Raw genomic sequence first — 13004 nt, 5'->3', positions numbered from 1 at the left:
CTAAACTCAACTTTTCCCTCTGGTGTTCATGACGCTATTACCATTGCCTTGAACCTTCTCATTAGTGAGTGGTCTATGTTGAAGGAGTTCATGTCTCCATCATACTACTCATTTTCCTAAGTATTACACCAATTATTACAGCAGCCTTTCTTCCTGACAGTAGAGCACACATGGTAACATATAGCCTCACTGGGGGAAATATTCCATCTTCCACATCAGAAACTCCTATTTGAAAACTAATGTTGTTTTTTTTTGTTTTGTTTTATTTTGTTTTTAAGATTTTATTTATTTGACACAGAGAGAGAGATCACAAGTAGGCAGAGAGGCATGTAGAGAGAGGGGGAAGCAGGCTCCCTGCTGAGCAGAGAGCCCGATTCAGGGCTCGATCCCAGAACCCTGAGATCATGCCCTGAGCCAAAGGCAGAGGCTTAACCCACTGAGCCACCCAGGTGTCCCACTAATGGTTTTTTGATAAACCCATTTTGGTCTGGTATCTTCTGTTTTAGGAGACATTCTTACATTCTTTCCCAAGAAAATCCTTAATCCTCCTTATAAATTATCTTCAATGTGTTTTGCCTGATGAGTTCACCATATATTACTGGCCTGAACTTTAGTAGTAGGAAATAGCTTAAATACATTAGGTCTCCCATATTATAATTATTACTTTCAAGAGTTGTTATGTAATAAAAAAAAAATACACATCATATGGTTCATAATGTTTGTTCAAAAGTGTTATCCATTCCTCCTGTCCATCAATACTTAATAGGCACTTGAAGTGATTAGCATTCAGTAAACATTTCCCTTAACAGTCATAGTTCTACAGTAGCAGCTAGCTGATTAGCAGACCCTAAATTTAAAAATGTGTTTTTAGACATAGATCCAGCAGATATACATGGAGTACCAAATATCTATTAGGGATACACCAGGAAATAAACCAGATAAAAATCACTTCTCTCATGGAGAGAATATTATGGAGGGGGAATTAGAATCAGAAGGTCACTCTAGTATTTTGTTTGCATTAGCTGTGAGCAAAGTTCCTATCTACAGTAAGTCCTTGGTATGTATACCTAAGCCCCTATTGTCCAAAGTGTAGCCATCATCTTCACCAGTACAAAGAACAAGAGAGATCAATCATCTTATATCCTAATCCCAACTCTTTTGTAAGAGATTCGTGTTTTGGGGCAAGTAATTTAATTTCTTGATTATGAGCGTCCTCATCTATAAATTATAAGCATTTGGACTGTATTACCTCTAAACTTCTCCTCAACCATATTGATCTACTATATTATTATATACTCCACAGCAGTTCAAAGGTGGGATTCATTTTCTCCCTCCTTGACAAGTTCAAGAACTGGCTTGTATGATTTCTTTCCATCCCATATTTGCAGACATCTGTACTCATTTTAATAATCACATTGTGGAGCTCACACCATAATCATCTTAAAGAAACTTCTCTCCTTCAAGCCATTCATGATAATATTCACCCTGTATCAGTCATCTATGCCTTGTGTAACCATGTTTTATAATTTATCACCTCATACCATATCAGAATCCCAAGGTTTCAAATACCTTTTCACCCCCAGATCTAAAAAGTAATACATTTCCCTCTTTATACTCATCAGAAACTTAGACTAAAGTGCCTTCTAACTCACTCAACTCACTGGTTCATCTCTAGCTACTTTTATTTCCCCTGAAATATATGGCCAGCTATTCCCATGCAATCCTTACTCCGCTCCACAGTTAGGTTCTGTGATACTATCAGCAGTAGTCACCAGTCCCTTCATACCCTCAGCTATTTCTCCATAGCTTCTCCTGGGCTGCAGAACATAGATGGAGAAAACATCAACCACCAGGCATCTATTCTGCCAAAAATGTATGTGTCTCATAGAAAAGTACACTATTAATGTTGCTTTAAAAGTGCTTTAGTCCTGTCTTGCTGATTTTTTCCCTGATCTATAAATCTCCTTTCTTCACTCTTAACAGATATTCTTTCCTCCTATTCCCCTGATGTGAACAGCCTACAAATATGCTTTCCCTCATCAGTTTGTTTTTTTATTGTTTAAACAACAACAACAAAAAATAGGTCTTTTTCTCTTTCCATGGTTACTACTCTCAACTCTGATGTTCTTACTTTCTTTTGTTGCCTTTGTAATATTCCTCCTTTCAATTTTACTACTGACCATATCTCCATATAAAATTCATGTCAGGGTACCTGAGTGGTTCATTGGCTAAGTGTCCAACTCGCGATCCCAGCTCAAGTCTGGATCTCATGATTGTGAGTTTAAGCCTTCAAGGCCCACGTTGAGCTCTATGATGGGCTTCAAGCCCTTTTTTATATAAATAAATAAGTAAATAAATAAAGTGCAGATCATTTTCTGATTAGTCTTTGGTGTTGACTCAGTAACCCTGTTTTCTATAAGGCCCTCATCCTCACAATATTAATGTCACATAAACAGGTAAGGACATGCCCTCATGAAGTATGTGAATTTTTACACTATAACCAAAGTCAGTTGGAAATAAAACAGCCCAGCTGTACTCTAGAAGTTCCTAATCTCAGAAGTTATGTTTACACTTTTAAAGATGAACCAAGTTCTGAGGTACTTAAGTGGTTCGGTCAGTTAAGCCTCAGACTTGGTTCCGGCTCAGGTCATGATCTCAGAGTCATAGGATGGAGCCCCTCATAGGGCTCCATGCTCAACACAGGGTTTGCTGGAGATTCTTTCCCTCTCTCTCTGTCTTTCTGCTCCTCTCCCCTCTCATGCTCTCTCTCTCTCAAACAAATTAATACAATCTTTAAATAATAATATGAAACAAGTTCTTCCTGAAATCACCTTACCTTTGCAAACTGCAGAAACTCTTTCCCCAAACTCCCTTCATATTCTTTTGACATGTTGCTCTATCTCTCATTGGAGTTTGTAACATTTTCACATGTATTTCTTAAAATGGTGCCTTAGTCTTGCCCTTCAGGGTGGGGAGGTAGTTACCAAGGAAACTAAGAAACAGGCATGAGCAGGTCAGTTGTTAGTGAGATCCTTGCTCTGCTTGTATTTAACAAGGGTAGTAGAACTTCCACTCCTTACTGCCACAGGTGTGCTCCCCATACCAGAAGCATTTCATCATCTGGCAGCTTATCAGAAAATCAGAATTGTAGGCCCTAACCCTGAGACTTAGTAGGTCAGGATCTTCATTTTCACAAAAACTCCTTGGTGATGCCTGTGTATGTTAATGTTTGAAATGCATTGATTTAATTCTCACTACTCTGGTGAGTGGTAAAAATGGGGAAAAAACCTGCAAGTCTGTCATCTACTTTTTCCCATTTTGTATTTTCTCAAACTTTCTTCAACTTATACTCTAATAAATCCATTAGCTTATACAGTTTCATTTCTACAAACTAACTTTGATTAGTTTTCTGTTTTTCATACAATAGATGCTTCTTATCAGTACTCCATACTCAATTCCTGGAACAGTTATAACCAGCAACCTTTTTTTTAACCACCCACTCACCCAGTGACCCTACATAGAGGCTTATTGCCAATGCTGATTTATTTGTCAGAGAGAGAGAGAGAGCACAAGCAATGAAAATGGCAGGCAGAGGGGGAGAGAGAAGCAGACTCCCCGCTGAGCAAGGAGTCTGAGGAGGGACTTGATCCCAGAACCCTGGAATCATGACCTCACAGCCACCCAGGCATCCCAATTACTGCCAATCTACTATGTGTTGCCAATTATCTCCAAATTTATAAATCATAAACAGTAAAATCAGATGATTTAGGAATCGGAAGGGGTTTGGAGATCATTAATCCAACTCCTTTCATGGTGTCTGGCACAAAGCATGCCATTAATAAATATTTGCCAAATACAAAAAAAAAAAAAAAAGAGAGAGAGAGAGAGAGAGAAAACTGATTTCACAGAGAATAGATAATTATCTCTCAATAGCAGAACAAGACTAGAATCCAGTCTCTGAAATCTTCCCCAGTTCTCCTTGCTCTCAATTATCCAGTTCAGTCCTTGCTCCCTTCCGTGTCCCTATAGCACTGAATCTCAGCCTTCACTGCAAAAGAGAACCACCTGAGGAGATTTAAACATACTGATTCCATTCACAAATACAAGTGAAAAGATTCTTGTATCCAAGGAACCTCCAATGAGTAACATGTAAAAATAGAAAGACATGTGGATTGCCAATATGATGAAAGGACTGAAGGTTATCACTTTTTCCAAGTCGAGTCCATAAGATATATACATAACATGTAAGAAATTTGTTTCTTTATTGATTCTGTCGCTTTATATAAGATGTCTGAGCATCCAGACATTAGATGGAATCAAATAATTAAAAATGATCTTTATTCCTGAGAAGTATCTGATTAAGAACTAAGTGAAATTTGCAGTCCGGTGCTATTCGGTGTCTCGTTGAAGTGCATGGAGGTATCTGTATCAGAAAGAAGTCATTTAAACTGTGATCTGAAGGAAGGATAGAATTTGAATAACTTGAGATGAGGAGGAATAGAATCTTACACGGGAGACACAGACGTACCTAAGAGAAGTCAAATACAACCTTGACTCTTCCAGGAGGAAGGGAATTAAAAGTGTTAAAAAGGGAAGAGTGATTGCTATATGCCAAACACAATTCTTTTTTTTTTTTAATGTTTAATAAACTTTCATTATTTTTTTAATTTTTTATTTTTTATAAACATATATTTTTATCCCCAGGGGTACAGGTCTGTGAATCACCAGGTTTACACACTTCACAGCACTCACCAAAGCACATACCCTCCCCAATGTCCATAATCCCACCCCCTTCTCCCAAACCCCCTCCCCCCAGCAACCCTCAGTTTGTTTTGTGAGATTAAGAGTCACTTATGGTTTGTCTCCCTCCCAATTCCATCTTGTTTCATTGATTCTTCTTCTACCCACTTAAGCCCCCATGTTGCATCATCACTTCCTCATATCAGGGAGATCATATCAATGTTACATGTGTCAACCTCATTTAATCCTAACAGTATCTAGTAATGGTAAGTATACTTTTTCATCCCAATTTCACAAATAAGGCAACTGTAGCATCTAGAGAAAGAGTATTTTGCCCTTGCTTACCTACTAAAGCTAGAACTTGAAAATGAATTAAGCCTCTGGCTTTCAGAAGGACTAGTATTAGGAATACAGGAAATACATCCCTGTAGACCTTGCAACATGGCCAGACACTGAATAAATAGATTTTGAATCTGAGGTATTTTATCCCTCCTGAACATATTGTGAGATATTGAAGCTTCTTTGGCTTGGAAACGATCTGAGACAAAGTGATGCTTTAGAAAGATTTATTTAACAATCTTGTTCGAAGAGAGGTGGATTGTTGAAAGAGGTACTGGAGTCAAAGAAACAGGATTAATTGCCTTAAGTGAGGTGAGGAAGAACAAATACAGATGATGAGTTAGAGCATCTGCTATCTAAGATTTAAGAGAAGGAAGCAAGATGTTACAAGTAGGGGGAAAATACTTTAAAGAGGAAAATGCTATTTAGTTGCCCTTCATTTTTAGGATAAAATAATTATTAGTTTCTTATTAAGATAATTTTTAGACTTCAGGAAAGATAGTCCAAATTCTCATCATATGCTATTATCGTATTAAGAATTTGATTTCTTTTTAAAACTATAAATTTTCTTGATAATAGAAATATCTTTAAATAACTTTGTAAAATATTCTAGACATATTTTCAAAGTATTGCCATATTAGAAAATGAATTCCCTTTGTAGCCAAGGATGACCTTTACAGACTAATAATAAATTAAAAGAAAAATAGATATTAGTATTTTTAGTTCCAAATTCTAATGTTCCATTTTGCTAACATTTTGTCCTTGCAGAGGCAGTTCAAGGTTTTTACAAAATAATAAAATAGAAGCTTTTAAAGCTAAAATAGAACATATAGGAAATGATAGCACAATGTAATAGAATTCATCATCATTGAAGGAATATTAGCTGGAAGTTAGAAAATAGAAAATTTAGTCCATTTCTCCCACTACCATGCTTTCTGACATTATGTAAATGTAACCTTCCTGGGTCTTTATTTTGCTATAGGCTGAAATAAAAATGATTCAAATTTCAGGACTATTCCAGTGAGAAATTAAGACTTTATAACTTAACAAAATATAACCAAAGATGAAATTTAAAACAATGAACTCCAGAGGCCCAAAGATCCACTGTGCCAAAATAATGAATGAAATTAATATTGTTACAGATGGCTTGAAACATAAATTATAGAAATATAATTTATTTTGAGTTTCTCAAAGGGATACTTTCCCTAATTAACATTTTTTATTCAATTTATATATATTTTTGAATAGGTAATGTGTCTTTGCTATTCATAAATCAAAAACATACACAAAATAATATAGGAAAAAGTTTCCTTCTAATCCCTATGTTCATATATCCAGTTCCCACATGAGACCTTCAATAATACACATTCTCCCAGAGTTTCATACATATATGAATATTTTTATTCATATGTAAAAAATACATATTTTTATTGGACTGTATTTTTGCTTTATGCTATTTACTTCACATACCATACAGCAACAACTTCCTCCTCCTCTTCCTCCTCCTCTTCTTCTTCTTCTTTTCTGTTAAACAAGCTCTGGCTAGTTTTATTAAAGAAAACTTTTTCATGAGTTACTTTTCACCAGTCTGTTCTGGCATGGCTTCTAATGATATCATTATCACTTGGATCAATGATAGTCAGTGTGCATACTCTGTAGTATTTCCCACATGCTGTGCCCAATTCAATATTATTGCCACTGTAGTGACACTAGTTTGGGCCAATAGTGTTCCATTTCAGATCTCCATGAGGCTGGGCAGTTGTTGGTGAGGATGACCAGTTCCCCTTTACTATGTCTGGTCATTTGTAGAGTCTGCTTGTACCCCACCGTGTACTTTCCACTTTTCATATTGAATTGGAGCCTAGAGTTGATTGACTCCAGCAACTTTTTCATCTTCTTTGCAGCCACCATCTTCCTGCTTTAGGTATGGGATGGCCCCAACCAAGAGTGGCCACCATAATAGCCAGGACAGAGAAAGGAAAGAGCTCCCACAATGCTTTGATTCTCTGCCAGTATAACTTGGTCGCCTGTATAAAAAATTTCCTTATTCATTTTGTTTTTGTTTTTTTTAATTATTAGAGTTCGAGAGCTTTCTGTCATACGGGCATACCTTAATTCACTTAACCATCAAACACTATAAAAGCTTAAGCTGTTTCTGCTACTATAATAATACTATAGTATAATTTTTTTGACACGCTTGTTTGTGTGTGTGTGTGTGTGTGTGTGTGTGCACATGTGTGTTTTAAATAAACTCTACCCCCAAAGTGAGGCTCGAATTCATGACTCCATCAAGAGTTGCATACTCTCTCAAATGAGCCAGGCAGGCATGCAACAGTATAAAGTTTTATATAAATTTTATTTCATGAATATGTAACTATACAACTAGTAATAAACTTCTAGAAGAAGAAATGCCTGTTAACAAGATGCATAGAGTTTTAATATTTATAGATCTTCTAAAACTGTCCAACATGTGAGATGTACTCACAAGCAGCACATATTATTTTGTTACTAACAATTATACCAATAGTGAGGGTTTAAGAATCTTACAAATACTAATCAATTCAAGAGATTAAATTCTATCAGTGTTGCTTTAATTTGAATTTCTATTGGGATTCTGATGGACATTAGGGTTAGGATTAGGACTTCATTCCGTAACTGTAGGAACCACTATATCATCTTATCTTATTAAAAGTCCACCCCTTGTGGCGCCTGGGTGGCTCAGTGGGTAAAGCCTCAGCCTTCGGCTCAGGTTATAGTCCCAGGGTCCTGGGATCGAGCTCTGCATCGGGCTGTCTGCTCGGCAGGGAGCCTGCTTTCCCCCTCTCTGTCTCTGCCTACTTGTGATCTCTGTCAAAAAAATGAATAAAAAATCTTTAAAAAAAACAATAAAAGTCCACCCTTTTTGTTTAATTTTTATCTTATTCTTGATTTCTAGAACATCTTAGCAATATTAGCACACTTCTATGCTATAAATTGCAAATAGTTTTCCCTGTCTTTGTATTTGATTTGTGTATCTTTGCAATACAGATTTTATTCTAATGTAACTGATTTTTAAATGTAATGTTTTTCCTTCTATGGTTTCCAGATTAAGAATTATGGCTATGAAGCTCTGTTCCATTGTAAGATTATATATTTCCTCAGGTTTTCTTCTTATATTATTAAGAGTTCATATACATATAAATGTTTTATCTATTCCTCTTGGAATATGTTTTTTGTTGTTTTGTTTGTCTACATATTTGCCAAGATTATTCATCTTTATTTTCCACTTTCTTCTTCTCTCCTACAGGGCACAAGTGCTTGAAAAATAATAAGCAATTACCAACATATACATGCATATGTACATATATATTTATATATACATTGAATGTTTAGAAGAATAGAAGCCAGAGTTAAAGAAAACAGATAAAGTCAGTGGTACTCAACGAAGATAAGTACACAGTGTCCTTGGCTTGGTTATTCTTCAGGAAATCATATTTCCATATAAACTCTGCCTGATATCTGGTGTAAAGATACTAATTATTAAAAAAAAAAAAAAAACTCAAACTAAGGAGACACTAATTATAGTAAATAATTCTAATTATATGAAAAAAAATCATTCTGAGGGCACCTAGGTGGTGGAATCAGTTAAGCATCTAACTCTTGGTATCAGCTCAGGTTGTGATCTTGGGGTCATGCGATGGGAGTCCTGTGTCAGGCTCCCCATTCAGTGCACAGTCTGTTTGAGATTCTCTCTCCCTCTCCCGCTGCCCCTCCCCCTCATGTTCTCTCTCTCTTCCTCTCTCTTTTATTTATTAAATAAATAAAAATGCATTCTCTTACAAGTTATTTGAAAAGCTGTCTTATATTTGGGAACACTATTCTGCATGGAAAAATTCTAAAGCTTTTTGGGATAGTGGTAAAACCCAAAAGGGCATATGCAATTAATAACGGACATTCTTAAAACTACCTTCTGAGAATTTCTAGTGGTTATTAAGTTAGGCAATAATGGGAGACAGGAAAGAAAAATAAAACGCACATTCATTTAATGGCCCAAGGTCACAGAGTAGAAAACTCTGGATGAAAATTGAGTGTTGAATGCAAATTTCAAATTCTTGAAGTTGAATATGTAATATAGTCTCCTTCTTAAGATTCCCCTACAAAATTTTCAATCTAAATTATAAAAAAATTAAAAGAATCTATTTTTATAATATTTTGACGTATAAATAAAAATGAAGTTATATGAAAATAGTTTCAATCACAGCATCTTAAGTAAACTACTGAAATACCATTATTAATGGTGATTTATACAACAATCATTTTATCCAAGTACCATTCAAAGTCCCTCTCATATTAACTCATTTATTCCTCAAGTAACCAAGTGAGCTAGGTACAAGTATTTTTACTATTTTAGTTCTGATTTTAGTATCTGTGCTGCCAAAGCAAGCACTTACCTCCATTTTAGGACTAAAGAAGCTAGAGCAAAATGATAAGAACCCACGGTTCTATAGCCAGTAATGATCTAGCTGTGTAGGAACAAAATGAAAAATGACAGTTTCATCACCAGATCTGGCATGCAGGGATCTAGGACAGCTGCTGAAACTAGCTATAGAGCCCCAATGACGACAGCCAAGATGTTCACCACAAACTACAAAAAAGAACTTATATGTTCAAGAATCAAAAATCGCCAACTGTGAATGGCTGTAACCCTCTGCCAGTCATGCTCAGTATTGTCAGTGTAAATCAGAACTGGAAGGAATAGGACCCATTCCTAATTAGAAAAGACCCAGAGAAAGCAAACAGGCCACCTATGGTCCAAAGCTAGAGGGTGATGAGGAGATGTTGACAAACCAACGACTTTTATAGATAGAAATCTAGCTCTTCAAGATGGGCCCACATAAGGGAAAAAGGATTGTTCAAGTTTGTAAATGAGCTAGGGGTCAATGAGCCCTAGCAAGGAGCTAGCACTCCATATATTCAGGAAAGAACAGGGGCATGGACATCAAGCAGCCACTCCTAAGTTCCAGAGCTACACACATCACTGTCTGTGTGGTAGTCACTAGCCACAGAGGGCTATTTAAATTTAAATTAACTAAAATTAAACAGAATTGAAAATTCAGTTCCTCTATCACATTAGCCATATTTCCAGTGTTAAATAGTACAAATGGCTACAACTATCATATTAAACAGCAGTGCTACAGGATAACAACTTTACCAAATATCTCCTTTGCTAAATAAGGGTGATTTTGTTCTTTACTATTATTTTACATCAAATTTTAGGATGAACTGACTCCAACCCTAGTGGGGACAATTTGTATGCACAACCATGAAATTTAGGAATGTAGGGTCAGAAGAAAGCAAAGCAAGGAGTGAGTGACAGCCTATATTACATATTGAAGCCACCATTCTTGTCTAAACACTCCATCATGTTTTGTTTCCCTCCATCCTTACTACTCAAACTCCAGGAGTAATGGCTAAGGAGCCTTTCCAAAGAAACTCCTACCCCACGGAAAGGTATTACCATGAGTTAGAATTTTTCCTGGCTTCTGTGTTTCCCTTAGATGAACAATTCCTAAGCCACAAAATAGAAACTTTGGGAGAATGAAATCCAACTATAAAAATAACACTTTCATCAGCTGAAAATTAATTCCCTTAGATTGCATTTCACCCCCTTACAAACATGCACGCTCCTTACTTAAAAAGAGCCTTAAGAAACTACAGGGAGATAAAATGCAAAATCTATTGCATGATTCATTTTTCCATTCAGCAGAAGTAGTGATAATAATTTGAAATATTCATTAAAGAAACTAACTACTAAAATAGATTATCTTTGTTGATTAATGTGGCCCAGCATGGGATACTTTAAACAACACTCTACACATCAGTTTCCATTTCTGAAAAGTGTGGATAAGACTAATATCTTTCCCTACACTTAGGATTTTGAAATTTCTTAAAAATATAGAACTCTTATAAAAAATATATATAGAACTCTTCTAAATGAACTCTAGTGTCTTTTAACTGCAATTACTACTCAGGGCTTTGACAAAGGGTAAAAAGAATTAGCACAGATTAAATGTATTACTGGTCAATTTTCTTTTACAAGCATCTAGAAACATCCAGATAAGATAATTTTAAAACTCTTGGAATATGTAACTTCTGTGACTTCTTACCACCTTTAAATTACTGTTAGGAATACGAATTTTCCTTGTGTGAGCAAAACAAAATGCTGGTTAAATTTGGAGAAATGCTCTCTGAAAAAAATCTTCCTGATTAAAAGCAAATATCCATGAACTAATATACAACCAGACATATTTAATACTGACACAAAATATGCCTTGATAACAAAGTTGGTAACTGCAATTTTAGAAAATATTCAATCACAATGGAATATGAAAGAAGTAAAAATAAATTTAACAGGGCATTATAATTGAATTTACATTTCTAACTAGAAATGGACATATACATTATAAAAGAAATGCATTTTGTAATTTAAAGTGGATAGTAGGTATTAGTTCTAGCTATTAAAACTGCAGTGGAAATGTTTTTAAAAACCGCTATTCTCTTCTACGAAGGAAGCTTCAGCTCCATCTCATTCCTGGTTTCTAAATATAGACATTGCATGTTTATACTAAAAATTTCAGAGCTAAAAGAAGTAAGAAACTAAGCAGGATCATATGATAGTAAAGTTTAGTTGCTCATGGACTGAAAATTCTAAATTATCTTCCTTGTGTGATGCTTTTCTTGTACTCTGATGTTTATCATCTCTTACCTATGTAAAATGTGTTTCACTGACTGATAATTAACATCATCAAACCAAGATATGAGTAGGTGGTGGGAAAAAAATGCCCTGGTAGGTTTCCTGCACTGGACGAAGGATAGATGAGAGACTTTTACACCCCACCCAATTACATGGTTTTCCTAATGGTACCTCTTACCCCTCCTTTGTTAGCCCCTTATAGAAATTCCTAACATAATTTGCTGCTCTACTTCCCTTGGCTTTCTTTAGCTTGGTACACAAAAAATGTCCATATAAGAGGACATTTCAGTAGTGACAGTAGCATGTCATTCTCTTATACCTGGCCACTGAAAGACCCTTCCCCGGGAAGATAGATAGGATAACTAACCGCTTGTTTGCTTTTCTGTAAATCGCTGGCTTTTAGATATAATATTAGGATCCCAGTTGTGTGATTAATTGCTCTTTTGCCTTTCTGTAACCGCTTGGCTTTTAGGGCATGACACTTGACTCCTGTTTGAACAAGATACCCTCTCCTAATAGCCGGGGCATGGTCACGTAGGCAAGGGGGCTGCATGGTCACATAGGTCACGTAGCCAGGATGCCTTTCTGCTGAGTAATAAGGTCAAACTTCCCCTCTTTGTTTCCCCTTCCGGCCTTTCTCTTCGCGCGAGGGGGTCTTCCAGGGCCAATCCACTAACACCAAGTATGCCTTTTTCAAAAGTTCAAACTGTCCACCAATCAGTTGCACCCCACCCAAAACTTGTTTGTACCTGTTTATAAAAACCCGGCACCACCACAGCCAGGGGTGCTCAGCTAGCAGGAGCTGCTGACCACCCGCAGGCGCGCGCTGACCACCCGCAGGCGCCTGCGTAACAATAAAGAACCTCTTGCTGATTGCATCCAGTGGCAGTGTTGGATTCTTGGGTAAGGGGATCCGCGGGTCTTTCAGCCACAAACACCTTCCTGCATAAAACAATACTGGAAACCAGACAAAATGAGGATTCTGAAACCAACCATTCTCTAAAAAGTCAGAAAAGTAAGACACATTTTAAAATGTGCATTTTTAAGCCTTCTTATCATAATATACAATATGTATATCTATAAATATATGTATATTTATATATATATATATCATTTTTATAATATTGATATAGTAAACAAAATACATATTTTGAGGAAAATAAGTATGATTTTGTAAGCCAAGAAAACAAAA

The 13004-nt window shown here is 36.1% G+C and overlaps 1 protein-coding gene and 1 pseudogene across 5 annotated transcripts in view; both read right to left on the bottom strand.

Moving 5' to 3' along the window:
- Positions 1 to 13004, bottom strand: part of LRFN5 (leucine rich repeat and fibronectin type III domain containing 5) — a 250800-nt gene that overhangs the window by 173637 nt on the left and 64159 nt on the right. The gene's annotated exons all lie outside the window — the stretch shown is intronic.
- Positions 6653 to 6990, bottom strand: LOC131836507 (large ribosomal subunit protein eL30-like; annotated as a pseudogene).

The sequence above is a fragment of the Mustela lutreola genome, chromosome 7 (genome assembly GCF_030435805.1).
Source record: "Mustela lutreola isolate mMusLut2 chromosome 7, mMusLut2.pri, whole genome shotgun sequence".
NCBI lineage: Eukaryota > Metazoa > Chordata > Mammalia > Carnivora > Mustelidae > Mustela > Mustela lutreola.
The sequence above is the reverse complement of the archived record's forward strand: the minus strand, read 5'-3'. Positions and strand labels throughout refer to the sequence as shown.